Source organism: Nilaparvata lugens, chromosome 3 (assembly GCF_014356525.2).
Source record: "Nilaparvata lugens isolate BPH chromosome 3, ASM1435652v1, whole genome shotgun sequence".
NCBI lineage: Eukaryota > Metazoa > Arthropoda > Insecta > Hemiptera > Delphacidae > Nilaparvata > Nilaparvata lugens.
Window position 1 is genome coordinate 12,980,198 of NC_052506.1, and position 27,887 is coordinate 13,008,084.

General features: G+C 34.2%; 1 protein-coding gene across 7 annotated transcripts in view; it reads right to left on the bottom strand.

The window, feature by feature from the left end:
* LOC111064115 (whirlin) overlaps nucleotides 1–19,037 on the bottom strand; it is a 156,469-nt gene extending 137,432 nt beyond the window's left edge. For 3 of the 7 annotated variants that reach the window (XM_039425403.1, XM_039425409.1, XM_039425406.1), the window contains exon 1: nucleotides 18,734–19,036. The gene's annotated coding sequence lies outside the window, so the exon portion shown is untranslated. Of the gene's footprint in view, nucleotides 1–18,733 lie in introns of all 7 variants that reach the window. The other 4 variants (XM_039425404.1, XM_039425405.1, XM_039425407.1 and 1 more) reach the window with 2 other exon arrangements.
* Between the last annotated feature and the right edge of the window lie 8,850 nt (nucleotides 19,038–27,887).

Below are 27,887 nucleotides of genomic sequence, written 5' to 3' on the forward strand. Positions count from 1 at the left end.
ATACTTTTATGAGAAGAATCATTCATGAATTATTGTGAAACTTTCTTCCCTGTAAAATACTGAATACAAGGTAGTTTTCATAATCGAATTAAGAATGAAAGATTCTTTTAGTTTTGATAAGACCTCAGAAGAAGAATAAAAGTGAAATAAGAAAATAAAGGAATAGAGAGAATGTACAAGGAAAAACTTATTAATTTGATTCAAATTTTCAGATTTGAATAATTACTGTATGAGTATTTAATATTCCAAAGTTCTTAGAATCTACACGATTGCAAGATTATACAATTCTCATAATCAAAAGCGGATTTGAATAATGTATTAATTATACAATTCTTAGAATCACCGGCATAACATAATGAGCTCAGTTCATTTTTTATTTGTCACGAAACCTCTAACAGCTCTTTAAAAAGTTGGGCACTAAATTTAATGGCAGTGTGTTGTGTGATTAAATTGCTTTAAATTTACAAGCCAGGCCTGGCTGAAAATTCCGTTGAAACCGTTGTTGTGGTGGTGATAGGGTGGTGGGGCGCGATGGTACAGTCGCGTGACCAAGGCGTCAGTAATGGGAAAGCCATAGCGAGTCATAAATCAATATGTATTCATTCATTTACACTGTACTTCTTTTGAAACGCCTATGCCAGTGCTACATTGATCAAGCAGTAGGTTTCAGGCGCGTCACGCGTGTTCAGTCGCTGCCATTACTCTTATTACACTCATTACACTCCTCAAGACGGAAGACTGTTAAAAGGCCAACAAAAAATCACCCTACGTATCGAATGTTCACACATCTATTGTGAGTGGAATTAACTTTGAAACTGTCAGCATTGATTGAATGGGAAGCATTGGTGCTGATCATAAGGATTTCTGACAGTTTAAAGTGAATAATAAAGTACTTTAGTTGAGCTTGCATGTTGATGAGTAAATGTATTAGCAACGAGGATATTGTAGTTTATAATTTGTAACGATTTGTAAACAATCTGTAGTTTAAATAAAAACAATATGAAAATAATATAATAATAATTTTTTTTCAAGATTTATTTTTCTGTTATTTTTTTTCAAAAGGATTTTTTGTGATTAAGTGAGTATCGGGCTTGACTCACTCTTATATTTGTTAAAATCAAGTTTGGTAACCCCAGCACAATTTTCATTATAGGGGTACCTTATTATTGTTTCTTGTCTATACAGTATAGTAGACTAATTATGTAGCAGTATAATTGTGTAACATAGAAATGTTAGGTATTTTATATTGTATTGTTTCGTTTTTTAAAAGAAATATGATTTTTTTCATTTTTGATATTAGTTTTTTGTATAAGCATAAGTAGTTGGAAAATGTGGCAAATGACTTTTGGTTATATTATTATTATGACTGCATATGGCGATGTTTAAATGAGAAATATTTCTTTGTATTCTTTTGATCCATAAATATGGATAATAACTTAATATCTTTGTTTTGTTTTTTTCTTGTAAAATTGTACTGTTGTTTTATGAGAAACAATAAATTCTATTCTATTCTATTCTAACTTGTAGTACCCTTTATGCTGTTCATAAGGACAGTTCGAAGTGAATAATAAAGTGCTATAGTTAAACTTGCATGTTGATGAGTAAATGTATTAGCAACGAGGATATTGTAGTATATAATTTGTAACGATTTGTAAACAATTTGTAGTTTAAATTAATAAAAACAATATAAAAACTAGAACCCTTTATTGAAAACTTTAAAATATTTTAACGGCTAGTTTCGACCGTAGGTCATTTTCAAGTTAAATGATATTTTTAAGTGAAGTGATTTTATGAAATTGCTAATTCGTAGTTGATATTTTTCAATTGTATTATCATAGAGAAGATATATCATAAGAAGATATCCCATCGTAAAGGTGGTAGGTCGTTTATGTTCCAAATTTCAAGCCAATTGTACTGTCGATTCGATTACTGTTTTTGTTGGGGTGAGAGTGTAAGAAAAGCAAAGTATGTGAGACAACCAGCGTCACATAGCTTCACCAAATAAAACTACTAGGACCATCGGTTTGAGTTAACAGTGAAAATTGTAAAAAAACGCCCTGTACCATGGGATATCTTCTCATGCTATATTTGCTCTATGGTATTAGTTAACAGTGAAAATTACAACATAAACATCCTATACCATGGGATATCTTATTATGCTATCTTTTCTCTATGTTATTAGTCACAACGACGAATCTTTGTTTGTCGATAGCATGCAAAGTAACAAGAAAAATAATGAATCGTCTTGGAATAATTCATTTTATTCATTCTGTTTAAACATGGGATGAATATTAATTCTAAAGCTAGTGACTTCATATGATATGGAGTCCTTAAGAATATAGAGAAATTTAATCAATTTTTCTAAACATCAATAAGAAGTTTTCACACTAATATTGACAACTTTCATCAGTTATTTTAGAAGGATATAAGATTAAGGATAAGGTCAAGGATATAAGGATTAAGAATAAAAGGTTATTTAAGGGATACTAAAAGGGAAGACCCAAAACATAACAAGATGGATGAATCAATATGAACTGAAAAGCTAGAGTTTTACTTGTTCTCCGAGAAGCTTTGAGCTGTACATATGTATGCATATGGGAAAGCCTTATCAAAAGAAGGGTTTATGTGAAAATAAACTTGTAATACGACATGAACTGTAGACACATGCACTTTGATATCAAGAGAGCAATGAACTAGCAACAATAAATTCAACTGGACTATTCTTGAAAACCGAGAAAGTAGGAGAAATACAAAAATTACCTACTTCGAATTTGTCTTTGGCATTCCACGCGATGTGTACATTAGCTCCAATACTGAGAGCTTTTCCTCATTTGTATCTGTGGTCCACAATTTTTTCTCTAGATTCTCATTCATTAACATCTTTGAGGGTTTCATGTCATCAAAGCACAATAATTATAATTTTTGAGCCCGATAAATTTCAGTACAAGAAAAAAGTGTTTCACTGTTCATAGACCAATAATAACTCACCCCAACAACATTAGGACCACCAGCCCGTTAGGAGCCTGTATTATTTGAGAACTAGCAGGTAACCCGTGCTTCGCAAGGGGCTATTTCATAACTTTGCTAACTGAAAACTTGACGTAATAAAAAATTCGAAATTTGAAAATAGGCCTATAACCATCCTCTGTTAATAAAGAATCTTTATGCAAAATTTCAAATCAATCAGTTCAGTACTTCAGACGTGATGATGCGTCAAACATAATTTTCCTACATAATTTCACGTACGTGTATGAGCCAGCTCTTTCCATTATAGTAAAGATGATGGATATATGGATGATTTAACAGTATATTTGAATGAGAATATGATCATATGACCAACGAAAGTTTTCTGTCTTCTAACTTTGTCATATGACTACCTTCCAATTTAAAAGAATGAAGTTGAATTCAAAATGGAGGAGAAAAATTTTGATGCGACAGAAAATCAGTTATTTTTATTCGAATGGGATCCCCAATCATACCTATCATCTAATATGCCCCTTTTAAAAGAAATGTTCAGCTGCTTCTATACAACAACTGGAAGCATGACAAATTGAAAGCTTGACGTAATGAAATCTTGAAGAACTGAAAATAGCCATAAATAACCATCCTCGGTTAATTAAGAATCTATATGCAAAATTTCAAATTAATCAGTTGAGTAGTTCAGACGTGATGATGCGTCAAACATAATTCCCTATTCCTTGCGTGTATAAGCCAGTTCTTTTCTTTATTATGGTATAGATAACTGAAGAAGACATAATACTTGAAAACCTCACAGAATCATATTGATTTTTTCCAATACATCAATAAATTTTAGTATCGATTAGATCCTCCTCAATTTGAATCAGGCAGCCTTTTGTTTTCCCAATTCCAAACAAAATACCTAAAATATTCGTTTCACTGCGAATGTGTGTCTGATAGTACATTATAACTGAAGAATATGAACTATTATTTATTTTATTGTGATCTATTCATGTTTTTCATATGAAATTCAATGATGGGCCTACAGCATGAAGAGACTATGTCCATTTAATTTGTACTGGTGACAAACTTTTACATTAAAAATAATTATTTGATAAAATCCCAGTTCAATTGTAATGAAAACAAATTCCTTCAAAAAATAATTGATAATAATACGTTTCGATGGAAAAAATTAAGAACAAAAAAATTGGGAAGAATCGGGATTCGAACCGACTCGCTCCGAAAGCGAGCGTTCTACCGTTACGCTACACGCCTCCGATCAAAAATAATAATTGTCTTGTAACAGCATTATAAAACCTCCTCATAAAAAACACACTTCTGAGCCACAACAATGACAATGTAGCCTATGACGTAAATGGAACTTCATGTACGGTAGCATGAATGAAGTTTGAACATTAATTCTGAAAAATCTAGAAGGAAAATCGAAATTTGGGCTTACAGGTGCACGAGATTGATATTTTTAGAATCTATGTGCAAAATTTGGAGATCTGAATCATTCCCGTTTTCCGGTATGCAATTCACAAGTTGACATGTTTTGATGCGAACAAACGAACAAACACAACCCTACTCTTTCTTATTATATAGATAGTGAGATGGAACCACCCATGAATTAATATTGAATATTATTCAATCATTACATTATAATCAATAGATTTTTAAGTTTATGAATAGAAGAAATTCATGCCACTCTTTATTTGCTTATTATCTTATTGGGGTTTTCATCATTGAGAATCTCCAAGACATAAACTATGAATCACTATAAAGCTGGATTCGCACACAACAGTGAGAGTGAACAATAAAATATAATTCCCATATGTTTTAATGGAATTATTCATACTCACTTGGCCGGGCTGAGTGAGAAGTGTCCAATAAGAACTTATGGGAATCATATTTTCACTGTTCACTCTCAATGTTGTATGCGGATCCAGCCAGCTTTAATATGACTATGTGACAATAACATTTCATTCGGTGACACTCACAATTTGTGACAGTGGTAAAGGCCTACTTTCATGAATTTCCAATAATCCTAATGATATTTTGTGCAGTATTACAGGAATAGAAGTGAGAATGCGCTTTAAAATCTATAATAGAGTGATAAGATTTACATGATTGAATTTCATGAAGGAATGTCATAGTAGATTGGGTCCAAATCTTACATTGTGTCAGAGGCTTGATCAACACTACAGATGTAGGATAAAAAAACAAATACTGTAGTGGAGATGAGAGTGATAGTAAGCTGTGAAGTGCTAATACAGCATTTGAGGGACGCAGACGTTGAGTGTGCTTGTGTGGAAAGCTCCATTACAGTGATTGAAGAACGAACAGATAGGAGAGATAAGATATGCTCGCTTGGCACGCTAGCGTCGCTTCCCTAAATAAGATTAGCCCCTTTAAGTCCAAACAGAGAGTGTATTCATCTACGAGATAACGGCCTCAAGCAGGCGAACACATTTCTCATGTCGATTTTATTAGACGCTAGATTGCATTTCAAATTATTGTGCCAAACAAAGCTGACACACCAATTTCCAGCTCTGACAAAATTGCTGTCTCATCTGCTTCACATTTCCAAATTACGGAAAGTTTTTTCGAAGCTACTATTTCTTGTTCAACGCAGATTATATGGAGCTATCATGATCCTCCATTGATGATAACAACCATGTTCGAAATTCTTGTTTAATAATACTTCTAAACAAGTAATACAGAATTTTGATCCAGTTTTATATTGAGAATAAAATTCATGGTGTTAATTTGAAGAGAATTGCAGTAATCAACTGGAATATAATATTAATAATATGTGATATCAAACTATTTTGTTATCGATTATAGTGCATCAGTTAAGTTAAGAAAATATATATCTGATATCTTCAACATTAAAACACAAAACCACACTATTTATCTATGAAAATTTCTGTATGTAAAAAAATTCTATAAAATGAGATATCACTCAAAACACAAAGTGTAGTTTTTACCAAATAATACCATAGAGAAACAATAGCATAAGTAGATATCCCATGGCATAGGGCGTTTATGTCGCAACTTTTACTGTTATCTCAAGCCGATAGCCCACATAGTTCTTTCCCGTGAAGCTTTATGACGCTGGTAGTCTCTCATATTGTGCCGTTCATACACTCTTACCCGGTCAAAACAGTAAAAATCGACAATAATCGACAGTAATCGGCTTGGGATAACAGTAAAAGTTGCGACATAAAAGCCCTATACCATAAGATATCTACTTACGCTATTGTCTCTCTATGATAATACTCAATGCTAGTACCAAGTTTCAATTTACAGTACCTGCTGTAATCACTCATGAACATTTTTCCAATACCCAATTTTCGTCAATTATCTAATTATTTTCTTGAGATATTCAGATGATTATTTACTATTGTGAGTGGTGTTCAATCGTAGTTATTTATTCAAGTGACTATTCATTCAAAATAATTTTCAGCATAGTTGTTGCTCTTCTGCAATGTATTTTACATATTTTCGTACCAGTATTTGTAGTTCAAAATCGACAAATCATAAAGTTTTTAGTTTTTTATATTTGAAGAAATGGTGAATATCACATACCTTCAGTCTGTATCTTTAGATGATAAATTTTCAGTCTGTAGAATAGAATAAACAATTTCAAGTTTGTATAGGTTTTCTCTGTCTATAGTATTAAAATAAGGATGGAGTTTTGATTTTATCTTTTTGTTAAACAATATTGCGCTGTTTAATAGAATAATTCCATCATTTTAATGCCATGTAATCAATAATCATCAGCTTGATTCACTAATCTCTATACAGTAGCTTTGTTGAAGTTCTGGCACTGTGTTACTTGTAAATATTTGTATAACAAAATTGATTGATTGGGTAGAGGCATAGAGGAACAATAACGTAAGTAGATATCCCATGGTATGGGGCGTTTATGTCGCAACTTTTACTGTATCTCAAGCCGATTACTGTCGATTATTGTCGATTTTTACTGTTTTGACCGGGTAAGAGTGTATGAACGGCACAATATGAGAGACTACCAGCGTCATAAAGCTTCATGGGAAAGAACTACGTGGACTATCGGCTTGAGATAACAGTAAAAGTTGCGACATAAACGCCCTATACCATGCGATATACACTACTTAATATGCTATTGTTTCTCTATGGTAGAGGTAACCAATTCACAATTATTCACTTTCTGTACATTCTCCTACACAAACATAGATACCAACCTTACAATATTGAAAATAAAAAGAAATGGACATGAATTAAATACAATAGAACAGTTTGAAATTTATAAAGCCACCATCCTAGACAGTAACAACATACTAAATGAGCAGCTGAATTTCAAATCCAACAAACGTTTTGATCACATAATAAACACCACAAATCTTCCTAATCATCAAAACATCTCCGGTCTACACTGTTGAAAATGATCGCTAGACGATTGAAAGTACTCCAGTCAGTAAGTAGGAATTTTAATATTTACTTAATAATCGACTGCATGTCGTGTTCAAATACATAAAAAAAGTGTGTTTATACAAAGCAGCTCGGAATGGATCAAGAAATCATCACCTGTAATTTTCAGTTTTCTTCACAACACTGTTACAAAATGAAAAATGGAGAGAGCACACTGGTCGCTCACTGTTTAATTTTGTGAACCAACAAGAATGTTACCGAAAATTTATGGCACTATTGCTCTGTAGGGCGCAGAATAGTCTACAGCAGAATGCCTTCTATGTTATACTGCCTGAGCAGGAACTGCATAGCGCATGAATGGTGGCGGGTGAGCGCTGAACAAGGCTCGAGTAAAGCAGCATGTGACGGTTTCATTCATTACAGATTCATAGCAGTTTCGATCGGCCACTATTCACGAGTTGGTGCTGTGAGGAATGGCCTGCAGTCGTGCAGGAACACAATTCTGTTCCAATAATTGAATTTAATCCGCAACAGATCAAAAGCATCAACAGAACATAAAATTGAAATGTTGCCCTTCGGCCATACGTAGGGCTCGCCAGTATTGGGCCGCTATTGATTTGAACAGTGGGAAATCTCTGTACAGATACAATTTTTGAGGGAAAAGAAATAATATTATATGAGCTAGCAAGAAATAAAAAAATGAATTCATGAGTACCAGGAAGAAGTTAAATAATGGGGAGGAGACAGAGGAAGAAACAGGAAAAAGTGAATGAGAGTAAGTTAGTAAGGTTCAAAGAGATTAATTATTATTATCAACAGAGAAGACAATGTTCAAAAAGTGTGTAGAATTGAGAAATCTGGCATGTTTTCTTTTGTATGTTCAACATAATCTATGTTAATTATCATAATCTATAATTTATTATGTAGGCTACTTGTATGTTTTTTCTATATACGGTAACTAGAGCCTTATATGAAATATGATATTAGGTACTCCAGTTAATATTCTTTGAATACTAGATATTTCCAGGTGATTTTCCATCATATAACTGAGAATCATTTTTAGATTGATGCAATTAGTTTGATTATAAGTAGGATCAAGGAAAAAACCGAAATACGGCTCAACGCTTAGTATTTCAACAACAGCTTGAAAGAGTTCTTTTTCAACAACAGCTTGAAAAAAACTCTTTGAAAACAACAGCTAAGCACCAAATAGGTGAGTCCTCTTGAACCAAACTGGCCCGATGATAGGACATTCTTGTTTTTTTTTCGTCGATTATATAACAATTTATCGATATGTCATTCCCAGAAAATAACTCTTCCCCTATTGCAAAGGCTATCAAAACTGATCGGAGTTGTTCTATGAACCGGATATCGTTAGCTTGGGTCTCATTTCTTTGAAAGAAATTGCCTCCAACTTCTTAAAAGATTGATGACATCGAATTCAATTCTTCGATAGGTTATTGTTACAGAATAAATCATATTTTGCTTTACAGAAGCTCATAACTGTGCGTTATGTCAATATTATCATCGAAATGTTATACTTGTTTAGTCTACTTTTTTAATGTAAGTTTGTGGTCAGGAATAAGTTTTTTAATTCTAAATTTTCTTAAATAAAAACCAAAGAAATGAAAGTGTAAATTTTTATTGATAAAACTTGGAGAACCAATATAGTATCATAAAGTAGAGAAATATTATTATTATTATTATTATGCGTCAAATTCCCTTATATGGAAATGGCACTAAGTACCTGATTGAATTATTACAAAAGTTGAACAGCTGAGTCATAATTTTGACACAGTCCCACACGCATGAACTCGCTCACTCACTTCCATCATCAACAGACGACGAAATAATTATTATCAGCTGCTTTTCCAAGGATGAATAATAATTATCCTTTTAATGTCCTTCAGCGAGTATTCCGAGGGATGAGACCTAGTGTAATCGAATCTTTATATTATAAAACTACTATGTTCTGAATTTCGAGAGAATCGTTAGAGCCGTTTTTGAGATATGGTGAAATACAAACATAATAATCATCTAAACATCCAAACATCTAAACATATAAACATAAGTTGCTCGTTTAATAGTATAGGATAGTATTGAATTCTCTATCTAACAGTATTGAGTTTCAAATCGTTGCGTTAGCAATTTTGAAACACCAACATCTTTATTAATCTGACCGATTCCACAGAGAAGAGGAAGAGAATGTTCTCCTACTCTGTGCCGATTCAAACAAGAAAACAGACCGTGCTGCGATGGTTGCCTACACAACAATTTCAAGGGGCATCTTTCTGTGTTTAGACTTGTACAATAGTGGAGACGGAAAGCGGTTGCACTGTTGAACTGTGGCCGATAGCAGCCAGCAAAGAGAGGCCGAATCGATCGAAATAAGTCGGTCACATTTGATAGCAATCGCATGCCTTCTCAAAAGTTCGTGCAAGCATATCGACATGAAATACCTGAATGTGACAGGGCGAACAAGTCCCGGGCCAGTTCAAGCAAGGCTTTTCTTCGATATTTCTAGTTATAGGACATTGTAAAATAGCAAGGCTACTATGTACTTCTCTTTTTGGCTAGGGTTTTCAGTCGGCGAAAGTGGAACGAGATAAGACTGTGCAGAGACTCAACCCAAATAACATGGTTATTTTATATTATATGAGTTTGTCAAATTCGAAGTACTGTTTGCGGGTTCTGACCGAACCATTCTCAATAACAACCGAGAATTATTGATTATGGTAGTGAACAAAAAATAGTCTGCAATTGCAGTCAGCAGAACTGATGTATGGGAATAGCAGTGACAATATTCCGAAACTGATCCCATTTGGAAATCATGGCGTAAAATTGGTTTTGAATTCAACACAGTGGAAGATATAATATAATTCGAATACTTGAATGAATATCCTTTCGATCACAAATACATCCTATACTATTAAACGATAAATTTATGTTTATATGTTCAGATGTTTAGATGTTTATATGTTTAGACGTTCATATGTTTGTATTTTACCGGATCTCGATTACGGCTCTAACGATTTTCACGAAATTTGGAACATAGCAGGTTTATGATATAAAAATTTGATTGCACTAGGTCTCATCCTTGGGAAAACTCGCTGAACGACATTGAAAGGATAATTCATCCTTGGATGAAACAGCTGAAACTTTCGTCGTCTGTGAATAGTAAAAAGTGAGCGAGTGATTCTGTGGAAAATCAAAATATTGCATCCCCGAAATTCATAAGCTGACGTATAGCCAGCTGTAAAATATGATTTTAGATCATTTTAGAGAATTGTGTTGTGTTTATCGATATAAATAAAAAAAAGCGAAGCTCGGTGCCCCGATATTATTTCTAACATGAATTGTTGTTACAATTCAGATAAATTTATATTTCTAGATTAAATTGTTCTTACAATCCAGATAAATTTTACGGGTATATTTTGAGTTGAAAGGGGAAAATGATATTATTATTCTTTTGGGAGGTTTAAATTATTTGTAATAAACTCAAACTCTAACAATCACACAAGTTGAACAAACGTTTGTGGAGTTGAATAAACGATTGGGAAGTTGAACAAACGTTTGTGGAGTTGAACAAACGTTTGGGAAGTTAAAGATACGTTTGGGAAGTTGTACAAACGTTTGTGGAGTTGAACAAACGTTTGGGAAGTTGAACAAACGTTTGTGGAGTTGAACAAACGTTTGGGGAGTTGAACAAACGTTTGGGGAGTTGAACAAACGTTTGTAGAGTTAAACATACTTTTGTGAAGTTGAACAAACGTTTGTGGAGTTTTTCGACTACAAACATAGTCGTAGTAGACTATCACTTTTTGTGTAGTTGAGAAGTTGATATTGTGGTAATTATTCATATTAAATAAAAATTCTAAGAAATTGTCAAAACCACAGATTTATTGATACTTAGAAAGTCCGGTTTCGGTTGATACCACAGATTTATCAAAGGTTTCAAAAATATTTAACACAAGTTTCAACCGAAACCAGTCTTTCTAAGGAGCAATAAATCTGTGGTTTTGACAATTTCTTAGTATTTTTATTTAATATGAAGTAGACTATAATTTTGTGAATAGTCGCTGTCGAGCTACGTCGTATCTATTCTATATGGATCTTCTACTATGGATTAAAGTTTGAAAACATTTGTGGAAAGTGGATGTTGAGTTGTAGATAATATAGGCAAATAGTATTTGATGGATTCAACCCGAAGCGAATAAAATCAATATAATTAACGTAATAATTTGTATAATCAGGAATAAACCATGTAGATTAATCTTCTGTATAACTAGCATCGACGATTCTTCAAATTATCGAATTACTGTACAACAATTAGGATTTTCAATTTGAATCCTCTCTACTACGATAGGATACGATTGAATAAAGCTTATTATTTTTGTACCACCAACTAAGAAGGAGTAAATTTTATCAATATCGTGTAGGATTTCATTTAAAAATTCTCGATAGAAGAATAAATTATCAAAGAATTGCTGTTATCTATATCGAGTAGGATTTCATTTAAAAGTTCATGATAGAAGAATAAATTATCGAAGAATATATAAGTGATTTCTCGTACATATATCTGCCTGTGTAAAAATCTTTTTAAAACAAATTTTGCCCCTCATTCTATATTACAGATTCAAGTGCGGTGTGGAAGAACATCTTCTTCTCAGCACAAGGATGGATGTAATGGAGAGTGAATGACTGTACATTTACAACTCAGAGCTACTTGTTGAATCAGACAACAAGCCCAGCAGAATGATCAGATGCCTGATGCTATACAGGGATGTATCAACATGTTCAGTTGACCTATGAGAGCAGCTATGTGGCTATCTGACATGGGGATAGCCTACGTCTAAGACAAATAACCATTCTCTTCTCATTCCCTCATATCATAACCATGAACATTTTCTCTTCATTGACAGTACTGTATTGAAGCAGTGCTTGAAATCATAGAAGAAATTATTGTAACTTATTATTCAAATAAGACGATTATAGAGACGATGAGGCTCGAAGCAGGCAATAATGCTTTAACCGTGAAAGGAAGAAGAAGAAGATTATTCAAATGTAGTTTGCTATAGAGGTACTCTACTCATCTCTTTTTATCATCAAAATTGTAATTTTTTTCTTCTTGTCTTACAATGAAATCCTGGTTTCGATTATTCATTCGCAGCTGACAGTTCTGAACAAATTTTCATCAGGAGAGTTGAAAGGATATAAAGAGGATCAAAACAGCTACCCAATGAAAATTCTATAATGAAAACACTGGGATCACAACATCTCACCAACAACGGTATGGTCAGTATCTGAAGAAAGAAAAGTCTATCTCTAGGAGTAAGTGAATTACTAGCCTTACACACACATCAATTTTTGGACGTACGATTTTTCGCCGTCCTTATAAATTCTATTAAGTTAAACAGATGATGTGTGTCAAGTTCCGTTCAATGTAATATAATTTATAAAGACGGCAGAAAATCGTGAGAACAAGAATCGATACTAGCCTAACATAACTCTGAATCCATTCAAATATCACAATGGATGAAATGCGAAATTATTTGGTATTGTTTTTACACAAAAATCTATCTACAACCAAATCCTGAATAAATTTGAAGAAAATCTCCAGTTGGAAATTCTTTCACATTACTGGAAATGTAGACCAACTACAATTTGGCAAGTATCCCAATCTTTTTCATCCTCCCTCAACGTTAAATAGCAAGAATTACTGCGAATGAAACGATAAATATAATTCTTAGTACATTCTGTGTTATTCCCACGAAAACAAGATTATAAATCAAATCGGGTCTCTCCATGATCACGGCTTCGCAGTTTATTCAGTATAGTCTTAGAATATTGTCACAAACTAAATCGAGATTGTTTTTTTCGGACTAGATATTATCTTGAAGGGTGAGAGAAGAAACAAATTTCAACTTCACCCTCAACCAACCTTCATTATGATGTTGACTCTCTCTCTCTCTCCCAGCTACTTTTCGTTTCACTCTCTCCCACACACGAAAACACCCGAATTTCCATTTCTCTCAAATTCTCGTACTACCCGACTTCCCGAAGCCACTCTACTCACTGAAACCTTTCCGACCAGCTCCTTCAGTCAAGATCTGGTCCCAAATCTCCGCCATTTCACAATCGCAGAACGTCCTATCCACAAATTAGATCGTATCTCTCCTCACTCCTATGCGGCCTATCCCAAAATTTCCTTTCGCCCAATAATTTCCTTTCACCCCTTCTCATTTGCCATGCAACTCACGATTCTCTTCACTCCAAGATCAATAGTGGGGATGTTGTCTGCGCTTAACATGCTAACCACACAAATAATGAACTTAGCATATTTTCGTACTGAATGTCACTGGAAGCCTAACATAAGCTATTTATAATTTCTCCAACTCCAACGATAGGCTCAAATAATATATGTATATTAAATAAAAAGACTAAGAAATTGTCAACAACAACAGATTTATTGATAGACCGTTTCGGTTGTTACACCATTGTCAATCTCTGATAAACTAAAACTAAATAAAAGAGTGGGCGAGTACTGTTATTGGTCAAGGGCATGAACGCCTGCCATTGGCCCAGCTAGACAGTCTCCTCCCACTTAACGGTATCACAAAATGGCGGCTCAAGCAACAGACTCGCCATGATAAAAAAATTTACTTTCAGTACAAAATAAGAACCAAGGAAACAAGTAAAAGATAATAAAACAAATATGTATATAGAAAAACTATTGACTAATGTATGCTTACAATGTTATGATAAAACTAAATTCGTAGTTTTGTATTGGTTGACATGAATCTGGTCATTTAAACTATACTGGGACTATACTTATTTCTAAAGCCTCTAGAATATTCAAAGTTCTGCCTTTGTTATTAACATGCAGGAACTCAACATTCTCCTCAACTGTGTGAACTTGTGATTGTTATCAAATGTTCTGCAAAATTAGATTCCCCATTTTGTTAATTTCAATGTCTGATGTTCATTAATATACATTGTTCTCTCAGGGCAGAGGTTATACAAAACGAGCATAGAGCTAGAACATGAATTCTGGAGCACAAAAAACATAGAGACAACCCGACATATATGAAAAGCTCGATAAATTATGTTTTTCAAAGTGTATAAATTCAATGTTTGAGCTCTCATGGCTTCAGAGCTTTTGAACTGGCTTTATACAGATTTTTTAATATTTGTTCAGAGAAAGCATTTGCTCCTCTGGTCTAACCACAGCCTAACAAGACTAGAATATTATATTCAAAAGAGATACTTCTCTCAAGTATTGATTTGATAAATATACAAAAAAAATACTATAAACTATACAAAAACTATAGTAACTATACAAAAAAAAGATAACTATAGATAGATAACTATATATAGATAGATAACTATAGATAACTATAGATAACTATAGATAACTATAGATAACTATAGATAACTATACAAAAAAAAGAAAATTCAGAGCTATCTTCATTTCTACAGATGAAAATATAACTATTGAAAATAATGATTCGGGTTTGGTCCTTGATCATTTTCCGTATTACATTTTTTTTCACATTGGGTATACTGTTTTGTTTGATTCTTTCAAATCAACTAGTCTTTTTAATAGTACTGTGTATTACGTTACAAGTTTTAGAAATGACTGTTTACTGAACAAATTTGACTGATGAAGAATATATCATGAAAATACGGTAAACAACTTCTAAGACCATCTCATAATATATTTAACATCCTTTATACTATTCTGAAACGGAAGATTAGGAAACGGGAACTACGTACACTCATTGTTTAATACCGTGAGCATTACGTCTGATGAAACCACTTCTCTAGGCAATGAAGTGAAGAGCCAGACAATAAGGACTGAACGAGTGTTGAACTCGTTAATTAATTAGCGATAAAACTTATTAATAAAAGAGACTTGAATTATTGTCAATAATCCACTTTATTCCAATATTCACAATATATGGATATCTTGGATATTCAGAACATCTTGGATCCAATCTTGGATATTCACAATATCCAAAGTCTTTTTAACAATCTCAAGTAATATCAATATTCACTCTAATAACTCATTAAACTTGAGGGCTTTTTAGATTTAACATGTAGTCTCATTCCTTCAGATTCACTAATTAAAGTTATTTCTGGGTTAAGTAGATGAAATGGAGTTGTAGTTAAACATGCTAAGAAGCTTGCCAAAGCTTATTAACTGGAAATAGGACAATCAATAATAATTTTTAATGCTTGATTGCTTGATTGAGTCAAGCTGTTAGTGGTGATAATTATTCATGAACTCTTACAATTTTAGCAGAACTCCAAAAAGTAGTGACAGAATGGTGTCGAAATCGAGATAACGACTTGGAATATCACAAAAGTGCTAACATTAATAGAAATTTCAAAGAATAATAATCATTATTCTATATCATCAATGACAGCTGTGCTGAATAATGAGTTCTATTTTTCCGGCTCTAAATTTTGTTAAATTACGTGAAAATGTTTTAATCAGTGATTTGAGTGTAATATTTCTGTTTCCTATCCAGATTCTCAACCTTCAAAATTCTTAGTTTTAGTTGTTTTTGAGTGAAAAAGAACTAAATTTCAGAAAAGTTGAATCATAATCTCATTTCGGATTTTTAAATTATTATCTAAATTTGGGAGAGAAATAGTACAAGGAGCATCCTTAGTTTTTCTCTCCCATTCAGTGCTTCTTGTAAAAATTATAATAATAAAATATTAAATATATAATAAATATTGACAAGTATTCGTTCTACTATTTTAGTATTTAACTATTTAAATTCTTTATTGTACATAGTATAATATAGTCTATATTGGAAAGTATTCGTTCTTCTATTTTAGAATTTAACTATTTAGTATTTTACTATATTCGTTATTTTCGAAAAGGCTCGCATGACCCGCGAGAACAACATTAAATAGTTAGCCAATTTAGTATTCATTTGAACGACTTTATCAATACCAAGATTCGTGACTATTGATAATATTCTAGCCTGGCGTTCAATGAACGAACTGACCCCACTCGCTTTTCATTTCCTGTTCATCGCTTCATTATGGCTTTTGTCGGAGAGTGCAAAATTTAAACCCCAATAAAGTGGATAGGTCGACGAAATTAATTCTCCTCTCGCTCCCAACTTCCCGAAAGTCTTTGTTTCAGTAGCTTACACTATAGAGTCAAGATATTTAATATAACCTAGTAATCCAACCTAGAATGCCTAGTAAACCAACCTAGTAATAGATTAACCTAGATTATTGTCTCAACTTCCACACTCCTTGAGTCGAACTCATATTCGAACGAGAGAAGCGAGCCCTATTAAAGACTAGACTACTAGATCTTAGAGTTATCCTTTTGGGTGTTTGTTTGATTGTAGATTTGCTTGTTTGTTCGACGACATCAATCAACTTCAATTTTTCAACACTTATTCTTTGAACTGAGCCATTGAGCCATTATACAGAAAGAGCTCATCGGCTAATGATAATGACTCACTCCTTAGTCCTTTTTGAGGATATAACATGATAATATTGAAAGTTCATAAGAAAAATATTGTAGTAATTTATAATAAAAATATAAATCTAAGTAGGCCTACCTTTTTTTAAATTATTTAATCATGACATGTTTCGGCTATATAATGCAATTATCAAGTGATTGGAAAATATTGTAGTAATAATATTAATTATCACAGAAAATGACAAATCAGCTGTTAGCTGGATCAATTCAATGATGCATTAAATTCATAATCCAATGCTACGGGAGCTACGATATTTCTCTCTTGGCTTTCACCTTTCAATAGAACAGCTGACAGAATATCAGCGGTATTTTGAGCGAGTTCTCCAGCCTGAGGGTTCACTAGTATAGAAATGTTTTACAGTTTCCATTCTATTTCAAGTCGGTCCATTTTTTATCATTAAGAGAGGTTGACAGCATATTATAATGACCTGTCATTTTATTGACTAGAAAATTAAGATTCTGCATTTCAAAAATCACTCAATTAATTGACAAAATTAATTAAGAGTTAATGTTCAATAGCTTTCCACGTATTGCGACTTAATATGTATCGCACAATTTTTTCAGTTAATAAAATATTTCAATTTTGAGAAAATATTATCTGTCCTCCAATTAAGATTTTCTCATTCTTGTTGTAGTTGAGTTCAGCATTGATTGAACTATAGAGAGCCACCCCTGAATATTAAATACGATCATGGTTGTGGATAAGATTTATCTCACTTCACTACTGGAAAACCTGAAATTTTTTGCATAATGGTTTGGTACGGTTCGTACTGTAATAACATTCAAGCAAATTACAGAAACAGCGCAATCTGTCTTTCTCTTCCATTTTTCACCTATTTATTTGTTATTTTCAAGTCACATAATACAATACTCAATTCAGTTCTTATTGAAATTGCTGACTACCATCGATTATTAATAAGGGAAACGAGTTGAAAGTCAAGTTATCAATGAGTTGTAATCAATAATAATAATAATAATATAATAATAATGATAATTATTATTAGGAACTTGGAAACTATCTATTATTTTTTTTTTTTTTTTTTGCTTCAACTATAATAAAAGTTTGTCTGTGATTAGTCTATGATAGTATAATAAGGATGAAAGTTTCTCTAATACTGTTAATGCTCATTCTATTTCTGAGAATAATCTATGATATTCGTAATCACACAATCCATACTCATAATTCTCAAAAAAGGTTTAACTTGTCTTCCTCCAATTCAACACATTGTTAACCCTTGATTAGAACGTCATTTATGTTAAATGAGGCTGATCAAGCTCCTTCTTGGGAGTGAAAAACATTCCTCATTTCTCATCGAAAATTAGTGTATTTCAAGAAATATCTACTTGGAAACACAGTGTCTAGACTACAACAGATTTGTCATTTATCTATTCATTAATTGGGAATGAAACAGCAATGTAATCTTTTGTAAGACAAATTTGGAAAAAATTAAAGTCTACGTAAATTGTTTAGGTAGACTGCAATAAGAACTGAAACTTCAACCAGAATGATACATCACTGGGAATAATATTGGGCATTTTTTAGCTTTCCTGAAATATCCTTGCAACCTTGTGTTTGGAATTGATTCCAATCTTCTCCAAAATGTTTCAAATCCATTGCAGATAATATGACCTGCAGCTCTATTCATCAAGGGTTGATGGTGGATGAAGAGAATTGATTATCAGTTTGTGGGTTTATTGATGATTCTGTTATCTTTTGTGCCTTTGTGGAAATCAAACTTGATATGTTTTTATTCTATTGTGGAGACTATATACAATGTAGCTTTTATTAATGAGGATTGGAGTTTTGGAAATGTTTTAGGAGTGAATACTATTTGAATTACTCACGGAGTTGGGTAACATCCGGTCGCAGGATGTGAGCTGTTGTCACCTGCGCGAAAATCAGCCTCGCAGCGCGCTCGGTCGTCTGTCAGCTGCGTTCAGGAGGTCACCATGGAGGCTGCAGCTGGTGCAGGGTGCAGATGAAGGCCCCTCAAGTCAGCGTTGTCAGCAACAGAGCGACCTAGACAGGGTGGTTCTAACTGGGTGAAGCACTCGCGTCAACTACCGTTCAATCTTCAGTACGAGCACACACCAACTGATTGTCAGTCGTCGTCGAGCCGAGAGTTGAGCCGTACCCCTTGGGGTGACTAGGGGTAGTTCCCCCCTCGCGAAGGGGTCCCCGTCCAGCGCGCATCTCGACGCGGTCAGGCTATTGAGCGACGCCGACGCCGACAGCGCATCCTGACGCCCGCTCCCCGAACCTCTACCTCCACCGCTCACCTGTCAGAGCAGCTGCCTGCCTCACAACAACCCTGCACTCTGCACTCTCCTATCCTCAAATGTCAGTCGCACATTTTAGGCCTGCTGTCGATCGCCATGGCGATAGGTCATGGCTGCCAAATCATGTCACTTAATTAATTAACTACCAACAAAGAATCTAGTTACATTATTTTGCAACATGAATTTAATAACAGCTTTCACTGTATTTTTAAGAGAATCAAGTTTCAATCACTCACTTCTAGCTTTTATAACGAGTTCAGTAGGGATGCTCGCATTATTTGCAACATGAAATTATTAACTGTTCTTCTATGAGAATAAAAGGCTTCAATCACCTACTTTTACAACTAATTCAGTGGGATGTTTCTCGTTGCATCTTTGTATTGTAAATCGAATTTTGTGAAGGAAATCAAAGTAATTGATTAATCAAGTTCGATGGACTATCAACTTGAAATGAATGAATTACATGTTGAAATGAATAAATTACAAAATTGTAGCAATGATATTGCTAACAATAAAAAAATCGAGTTACATTATTTGCAACATGAATTTAATAACAGCTTTTACTGTATTTTTAAGAGAATAAAGTTTCAATCACTCACTTCTATCTTTTATAACGAGTTCAGTGGGGATGCTCGCATTATTTGCAACATTAAATTAATAACTGTTCTCCTATGAGAATAAAAAGCTTCAATCACTCACGTTGACAACGAGTTCAGTGGGATGTTTCTCGTTGCATCTTTGTATTGTAAATCGAATTTCTTGAAGGAAACCAAATTAATTGATTAATCAAGTTCGATGGTCTATCAACTTGAAATGAATGAATTACAATCATGTTTAAATTAATTACAGAATTGTAGCAATGATATTGCTTACTTCACACTTCGCTGAGGTGATTTGTAAGAGGAAATAAGCTTCTCTATTAGAGTGGTATGAGTATTTTCAAGTCCATTCACAATTAATGAGCGGATACCGCCAGTGTATGAATAAAGCCACTAATAATAATTTATGAACATCGTCCCTGCAATCGACTTTTAGAGAATAACTTCAACATACTTGCTTACTTTGGATCTATTCTACTCTACTTGGATGAAGTCAGTTCATTAAGAATCAACGAGGCAGTGATTCCAGGCAGATAATCTCTGTTGAGTTTTTTAGAATGGACATGTGTTTTATGAATGCTTTGCATAGGCATTGTATTGTAATTGTAACCTCTTTTTAAAACTAAAAGAAGTCTTGGATGATAATGAATATTGAAGGAAATATTGTGTGTGGTTTTGAGTTAATTATGTTCATTCATCTGTCATGTTTGTTGCTAACAAAACTCTTTGTACTGTACCATGCTTGAGTCTCTCCAGGCCCAGATGAAAATGTTTATTGTGATATCTCCTCTTCTAATAAACCTGACCCGTCCCTATTCATCAACTACCATCAGTGGTAATCAATATTGTAACATAATTATCTCTATCATTTATGAAGCGGTTAATTATGCTGTTAATATAATCGTATCTGATAGACGGATAGATCCATCAATTATTGTTTACGTGCACCCACGTACTGCCACTAGATCTGAGAAATCAAGGACAAATAAACTGTAGATCTAGGATTGATCATGGATTGGAATAAAGTATAGGAATCATGACAGTACAGTACTCATATAAAAAACCGTTCTTAGTGAATTCATTTTCACCTTTCCTAACCACGAACAACCATTTTCAACTTTCCAACAGTACCTGATAAATTGTAATTTTACTATAATTTCATATATTTTTTCATCATTTTGATTAAAACTATATTCTTAATGTTTAGAAATAACTCTACTGAGTCTACTGCATACAGCGTTATTCAAATTTCCACTAGGAAGATAACTTGTGTGTTGATTCTTTCTCTTTTCATCTTGAATTTTGAAAACATCATGTCAAATATAAAACGGGGTATTATCTCTCACAACTATACTAAGGTTAGATATAACAAAATGAAAATATAATGGGACTTTCCGACAAATTTGGATATTTAGGGCTGGTTTCCGAGCTCGGGATTTAGCTGAGTTCTAGACTTTAAACAGCTGGATTCAGAAAATTAGTTTTCCAAAACGGGGCGTAGTCGCAGTTTCTATGACAGAGTAGTCCCAGTTTTCATTTTCTCATTTTTATAATTATTGGAAACGATTTTCCTTGATGAAATTCAACTTTCTTAAATAATTCAAAATAGCTGAAACTTTACACTATTTTATTTCGTGTTCAATTTTCTAGTTTTTAAAAATTTAATTCAAACGTGACTATGACAATGACTACGACTACGCCCCGTTTCGGAAAGCCAATTTTGTGACTCCAGCTGTTTAAAGTCTAGAACTTAGCAAAATCCCGAGCTCGGAAACCGGACCTAAGAGAGAAATGTACATTCAATATAATATCGAATTATAAAATGGAAGTTTCATTATTTAGGGTCGGTTTCCGAGCTCGGGAATTAGATAAGTTCTAGACTTTGAACAGCTGGAGTCAGAAAATTGGCTTTCCGTAACGGGGCGAGGTCAGTCCACGTTTAAATTGAATTTCCAAAAACTGGAAACTTGAACACAAAATAAGAAAAAGAGAAAAGAGTGTGAGTTTCAGCTATTTTGAAATATTTAAGAATGTCTCATTTTGTCAAGGAAAAACATTTCCAACTATAGAAATGAGGAAATAAAGATTATCATAAAAACTATGACTATGCCCTGTTTCGGAAAGCCAATTTTCTTGTTTCAGCTGTTTGAAGTCTAGAACTCAGCTAAATCCCGAGGTTGGGAACCAGCCCTAAGTTGTATAAAAATCAACTCGCAAATAAAATGTAACTGATTATTCTAAACAAGAATCAGCCCCCTGTGGGTTGGGGGAGCTTTGAGTCGATCATCGTACTCAAGAATGTGTTGAAAGCCAGAATTCACCCACAGTATCCATGCTTGTCGTGTAAGGCGACTAAAATGGACCTCAAGGCAGCTCCAGAAGTTGCCTTGCCTTCAAACCCACGGGATCTGCCCCATCAGGGCTGTTTCAGAGGGGCAAAAAGAAAAACCCAAGAGACCAGAGATGGGCGAAACTCCAGGCATAAATGTGGGTCAAGAGGCTGAGTCGAGGGTGGCCGAGCGCCGGGCGCCCCAGAGGCAGTTTGGTGTCTCCTCTCTCAGCGGAAAGACCTACAAAAAGGCCAGGAGTGGAACTCACGTACGTCACGAAGAATAATCAGTCTGAAGAGACTGCCAAACATATCACACTGGATTGTGACAAAACAGTATGCAATTTGAGGAACTAAAAGTCTCACGTGGCTAATTATTGTAATGTAGGAAACAACTAATAATCTATAAAAAATTACTTAGCATGTAAAGAGCATATTTAAAAACCCAACAAAAATAATTAAATGTACTAAGGAAGTAGGAGGTTCCTGGCGCATGAATACTGTAATAATTTGCATGCACCAATCAAATAGTGGCAATTGATAGGCGGCAATAGTGAGCCGGTTCAAATATATTTGTATATATTTCTACAAATAATAAGAATTTATAAAAAATTGTTGTATAGTCTATGTTTTGGATATGGCCCGAAGGCAAAGAAATTATTAAATATATAACATAAGTAAAAATTTAATATTTTAGTATGGTCTATTTGAGCCTTGAATGGCGTAGGAATAGAATATTCAAATTTTATGCAAATTTAGAAATCGGAAATGAAAATTGTAAAAATGAGGTACGAGAACACTCGCCTGCCAACTACCATCATGAGAGGTCACCAAAAATTATAGAGCGCAATACCTTACTGTACCTTGTAATAATTTAAAGTTAAATTGAATTACTAAATTTTTTCATAAGACTTTGTGATGCTCATATAAAGCAAAAGTCATTTTTAAATAATTTTTAACCCCTTGGAAGAGACGACTCCGGCTACAATAATCCAGGACCACCAGGAGTAGGATCGACATCAGCAGCTCATAAGAAAATTCCGGAACGTGAGTGAAAAAATATTGAAATAGTGATAGGGCGCCCTCAGTGCTTCGAAATTAAATAAGAATCAAAGCTAGCTCGTCAAAAGGGTTTTTTATAAATTAAGAATTTGGTAAAAATACTTGCGCAAGTAAAGATATAAAAGGTATTTTATTAGATAGTAACGAATCAATCCACATATCAGAAGATCTATCAATCAAAGAAGTCTAAGATCTAGGCTATTAATACAATATTCATATGATCATTAATTTCTGCAATATAATTTGCGATAATTTAATGTAGCTCTGATTCACTGGATGAATTGCTCTATTTATTCCTTCAGATGCCGAATCTTGCACCCTGAGATAAAAAATATATTTATTACAAAGAAATCTATTAGAAACTATAGAATTTAATATGTATATTTGGATTACTAGTTTGTCAATTTGTCATGCTGACTTAAAAATTTATTCAAAATAGAATTGTCCAAGTCGACAAGTATTAGCAAGCTGATATCGCAGCTACATGCAAATAAATGCATATGATCGTAAAAATGAAAGCACATGGTAACGTTTCGTGCTATAAAATTTAAAGAATAGTATTAGCCTGTGATATTTTATTGATTTCGATTATTGTTTTATCTTATATTATATATTTTTTGTCGCTCTAAATATTTTTGCTCTGATTTATTTTTTTTTTTGAGATATTTGTTAATATATGTATCAAATTTTTTATGGTGTACGATTTATTTTTATTCCTCAATACTATAGGATAAATATTATATATATATTTTCAATGAATTATCAGAATTATTGTGAAGCTCATATCTGGGCCTATAAAGATTTTTATGAGACTGTATCCTATAGAAAACCACGACCTGATTTTTATAATTATTGAAATATTTCATGCTCTACCGATTGATGCCAAGCAGGAGGCTAATCGTTATTTAATTATAAAAAATAATGTGACACTGTAATGGGGCGAGATCAGTCCACGTTTAAATTGAATTTCCAAAAACTGGAAAATTGAACACAAAATAAGAAAAAGAGAAAATAGTGTAAGTTTAAGCTATTTTGAAATATTTAAGAATGTATCATTTTGTCAAGGAAAAACATTTCCAACTATAGAAATGAGGAAATAAAGATTATCATGAAAACTATGACTATACCCTGTTTCGGAAAGCCAGTTTTCTTGTTCCAGCTGTTTGAAGTCTAGAACTCAGCTAAATCCCGAGGTTGGGAACCAGCCCTAAGTTGTTTAAAAATAAACTCGCAAATAAAATGTAACTGATTATTCTAAACAAGAATTAGCCCCCTATGGGTTGGGGGAGCTTTGAGTCGATCATCGTACTCAAGAATGTGTTGAAAACCAGAGTTGATAAGGAGAATTTATTATTGTATTTGATGGAGGTCTAAGGGAGGCGTAGCAGATAAGGTCTGCGAATTATCATAAATCTTTGAGAGTATTTTTTGTAGACAAAGTATGGAATATGTCGATGTGTTGAAGGATGGATTTTCATTAAAAACATTGTGATTCTCAAATATTTTGAATTCAAATCCAGGGGCGTGTGTAACATATTTTAATTTGGATAGATAAATAAAAATCTCTAGTTGAAATATTTATAGGTCTAAGTGAAGTAATAGGCTAATATCGCCAAAGATGATAACGTTAAAGATTAGATAATATCAGACATCCTGGCTAAATTGTACAACAGCCGAAGAGGAATGGAAATAATTTTTGCTACTATAAAATATTATATATAGAAATGATATATAATATAATATTATAGAAATGAGGAAATAAAGATTATCATAAAAACTATGACTATGCCCTGTTTCAGAAAGCCAATTTTCTTGTTCCAGCTGTTTGAAGTCTAGAACTCAGCTAAATCCTGAGGTTGGGAACCAGCCCTAAGTTGTATAAAAATCAACTCGCAAATAAAATGTAACTGATTATTCTAAACAAGAATTAGCCCCCTATGGGTTGGGGGAGCTTTGAGTCGATCATCGTACTCAAGAATGTGTTGAAAACCAGAGTTCACCCACAGTATCCATGCTTGTCGTAGGAGGTGACTAAAATGGACCTCAAGGCAGCTCCAGAAGTTGAGGCAGCTCAAGGCAGCTCCAAACCCACGGTATCTGCCCCATCAGGGCTGTTTCGGAGGGGCAAAAAGAAAAACCCAAGAGACCAGAGATGGGCAAAACTCCAGGCACAAATGTGGGTCAAGAGGCTGAGTCGAGGGTGGCCGGGCGCCGGGCGCCCCAGAGGCAGTTTGGTGTCTCCTCTCTTAGCGGAAGGACCTACAAAAAGGCCAGGCATGGAACTCACGTAGGTCACGAGTTTGTGGGTAGAGAGGCCAAAACTCACCACTGCTCAAAGAAGGGCGACCATTCAGGCAAAACTTCTTGGGAGAGGTGAGGCTTTTGACCCTGCAGAGTTTCGGAGGGGCTAAAAGAAAAAACACAAGAGACCAGTGATGTGTGAAAAACCAGGCACAAATGTGAGTCAAGAGGCTGAGTCAAGGGTGGCCGGGTGCCCTAGTGGCAAGTTGGCCGCCCCTTCCTCAGTGGAAGGACCTACAAAGAAGGCCAGGAGTGGAACTCACGTACGTCATGAAGAATAATCAGTCTGAAGAGACTGCCAAGCATATCACACTGGATTGCGACAAGGATTGCAACCAGGTGATGAATGGAATGTTAGTAAAGGGAAAAACTCCTGGTTCTTGTAAAGGACATAGGTATTGGTTTGCCTAACTAACATACCACTTGGGAACACAATAAGTTCCGGTTGACGTGTGAGGCTCTTTGAACCTTTGGACCCTGAATCCGTCCCTTCAAAACAATTAACAAGAATTAACAGTGTTATAGTGAGATCCACATTACAATGGCAGTGGAGAAAGATGGGAGAAAAACGTTGTCAATCCTCTGTCTTGTCAATGCCTTGTATAGACTGTAGCTGATACATGCTTAATGATGTAATATCTGCTGTTCATTCTCGTTTAAAATAATAAATTATATTTTAATAAGCAAGAAATTATATTTTCAATAATAGCATAATGAATTTTCAAGGTGAAATATTTTGGCAATTTATTATCAGTTCTACATTGCTAAAAGACGACCTGGCAACAGAGCAAAGCGAGAAATAGATAGCGCTATCCGCTTTGTTGAATGTTAGACAAGGATAGCAATACCATTGTTAATAAACACTGCCATTATAACGTGGACCTCACTATAATACTAAAGGTATTTGTGACAGTATTTGATCAACTTTGGTGTTGCTATCCTTGTCTATTATTCGACAAAGCAGGTAGTCTGCGACTTATTTAATCAAAATCCAGTGGAAGAAGGATTAGAGTCGATCAATTTTATAGGGCCAGACCAGTATATTGAAAATCTAATGATGTGCGAGCTGGAGGAAGCTATCAGATCTCTCAAGAATAGTAAAGCTCCAGGGGAGGATTTGATAACAGCTGAAATGCTCAAAGCTGGTAATTCCACTTTATTTGAACGGCTGCTTAATCTATTTGTGCAAGTATTGGAGGAGGAAACAATGCCTGAAGAATGGAATACTGCAGTTATTTGTCCCATTCACAAGAATGTATAACTGATTGTGCCAACTACAGAGGCATTGCACTGCTGAGCATAATATACAAGATCCTTGCAAAAATAATTTCTTTCAGATTGAAGCCTTACATTGATGAAATACTCGGTGACTACCAATGCGGCTTCAGGAAAGACAGGTCCTGTACAGATCATGTTTTCACGATACGCACCATCATGGAAAGTGTTACGAATATAACGTAAATCTGCACCAACTGTATATTGATTATCAGCAAGCTTTTGATAGTGTCCAAAGAAATAAGCTATTTGAAATCATGATAGAATTCGGAATCCCACTGAAACTTGTACGTCTCACTAAAATGACTCTGCACAACACCAGGTATAAAGTTAAAGTTCAAGGAATACTGTCAAATGACTTCTTAGCAAACACAGGGCTCAGGCAAGGAGATGTACTTTCAGCCATGCTTTTCAATATAAGTCTAGGAAAGGTTATTAGAGGGATCACCATTAACCCAAGGGGAACGATTATGAATAGGATGATCCAATGCATGGCATACGCTGATGATGTAGTTTTGATAGCACGAAATAGACAAAGTTTGGAGACTGCATTTACTCAGCTCAATGAAACATCAGAACAAATAGGACTTAGAATAAATGACGGCAAAACGAAATATATGGCCAGCAGCAGAACACGACAAGCAGGTGACACAGAAATAAATATAGAGAACTTTGTTTTTGGAAAGCTAGCAGAATTTAAATACATTGGCTCTGTAATCACTGATGACAACAACGTCCAAGTCGATATAAAAGCAAAGATAGCTGCAGGTAATAAGTGCTATTTTGCCCTAAGCCAATTCCTTAGATCCAAAGTGCTAACGAAGAAGTTGAAAATTCAAATCTATGAAACAATAATAAAACCAGTTGTGTTGTATGGCGCAGAGTCCTGGGTTCTCACAAAGAAAGATGAAAATCTCTTGAGTACTTGGGAACGGAAAGTATTGAGAAAGATTTACGGGCCAGTCTGTAACAATGGGGAGTGGAGAATAAGGACAGATCAAGAGTTACGTGACTTATACCAAAAAACAGAAATTGTTAACGAAATAAAATACAGGCGACTGAGTTGGTTAGGTCACGTAGAAAGGATGAGTGACTCAAGAGCAGTAAAGAAGGTCTTCAGAGAAAATCCAGGAGGAAGGAGACTACGAGGACG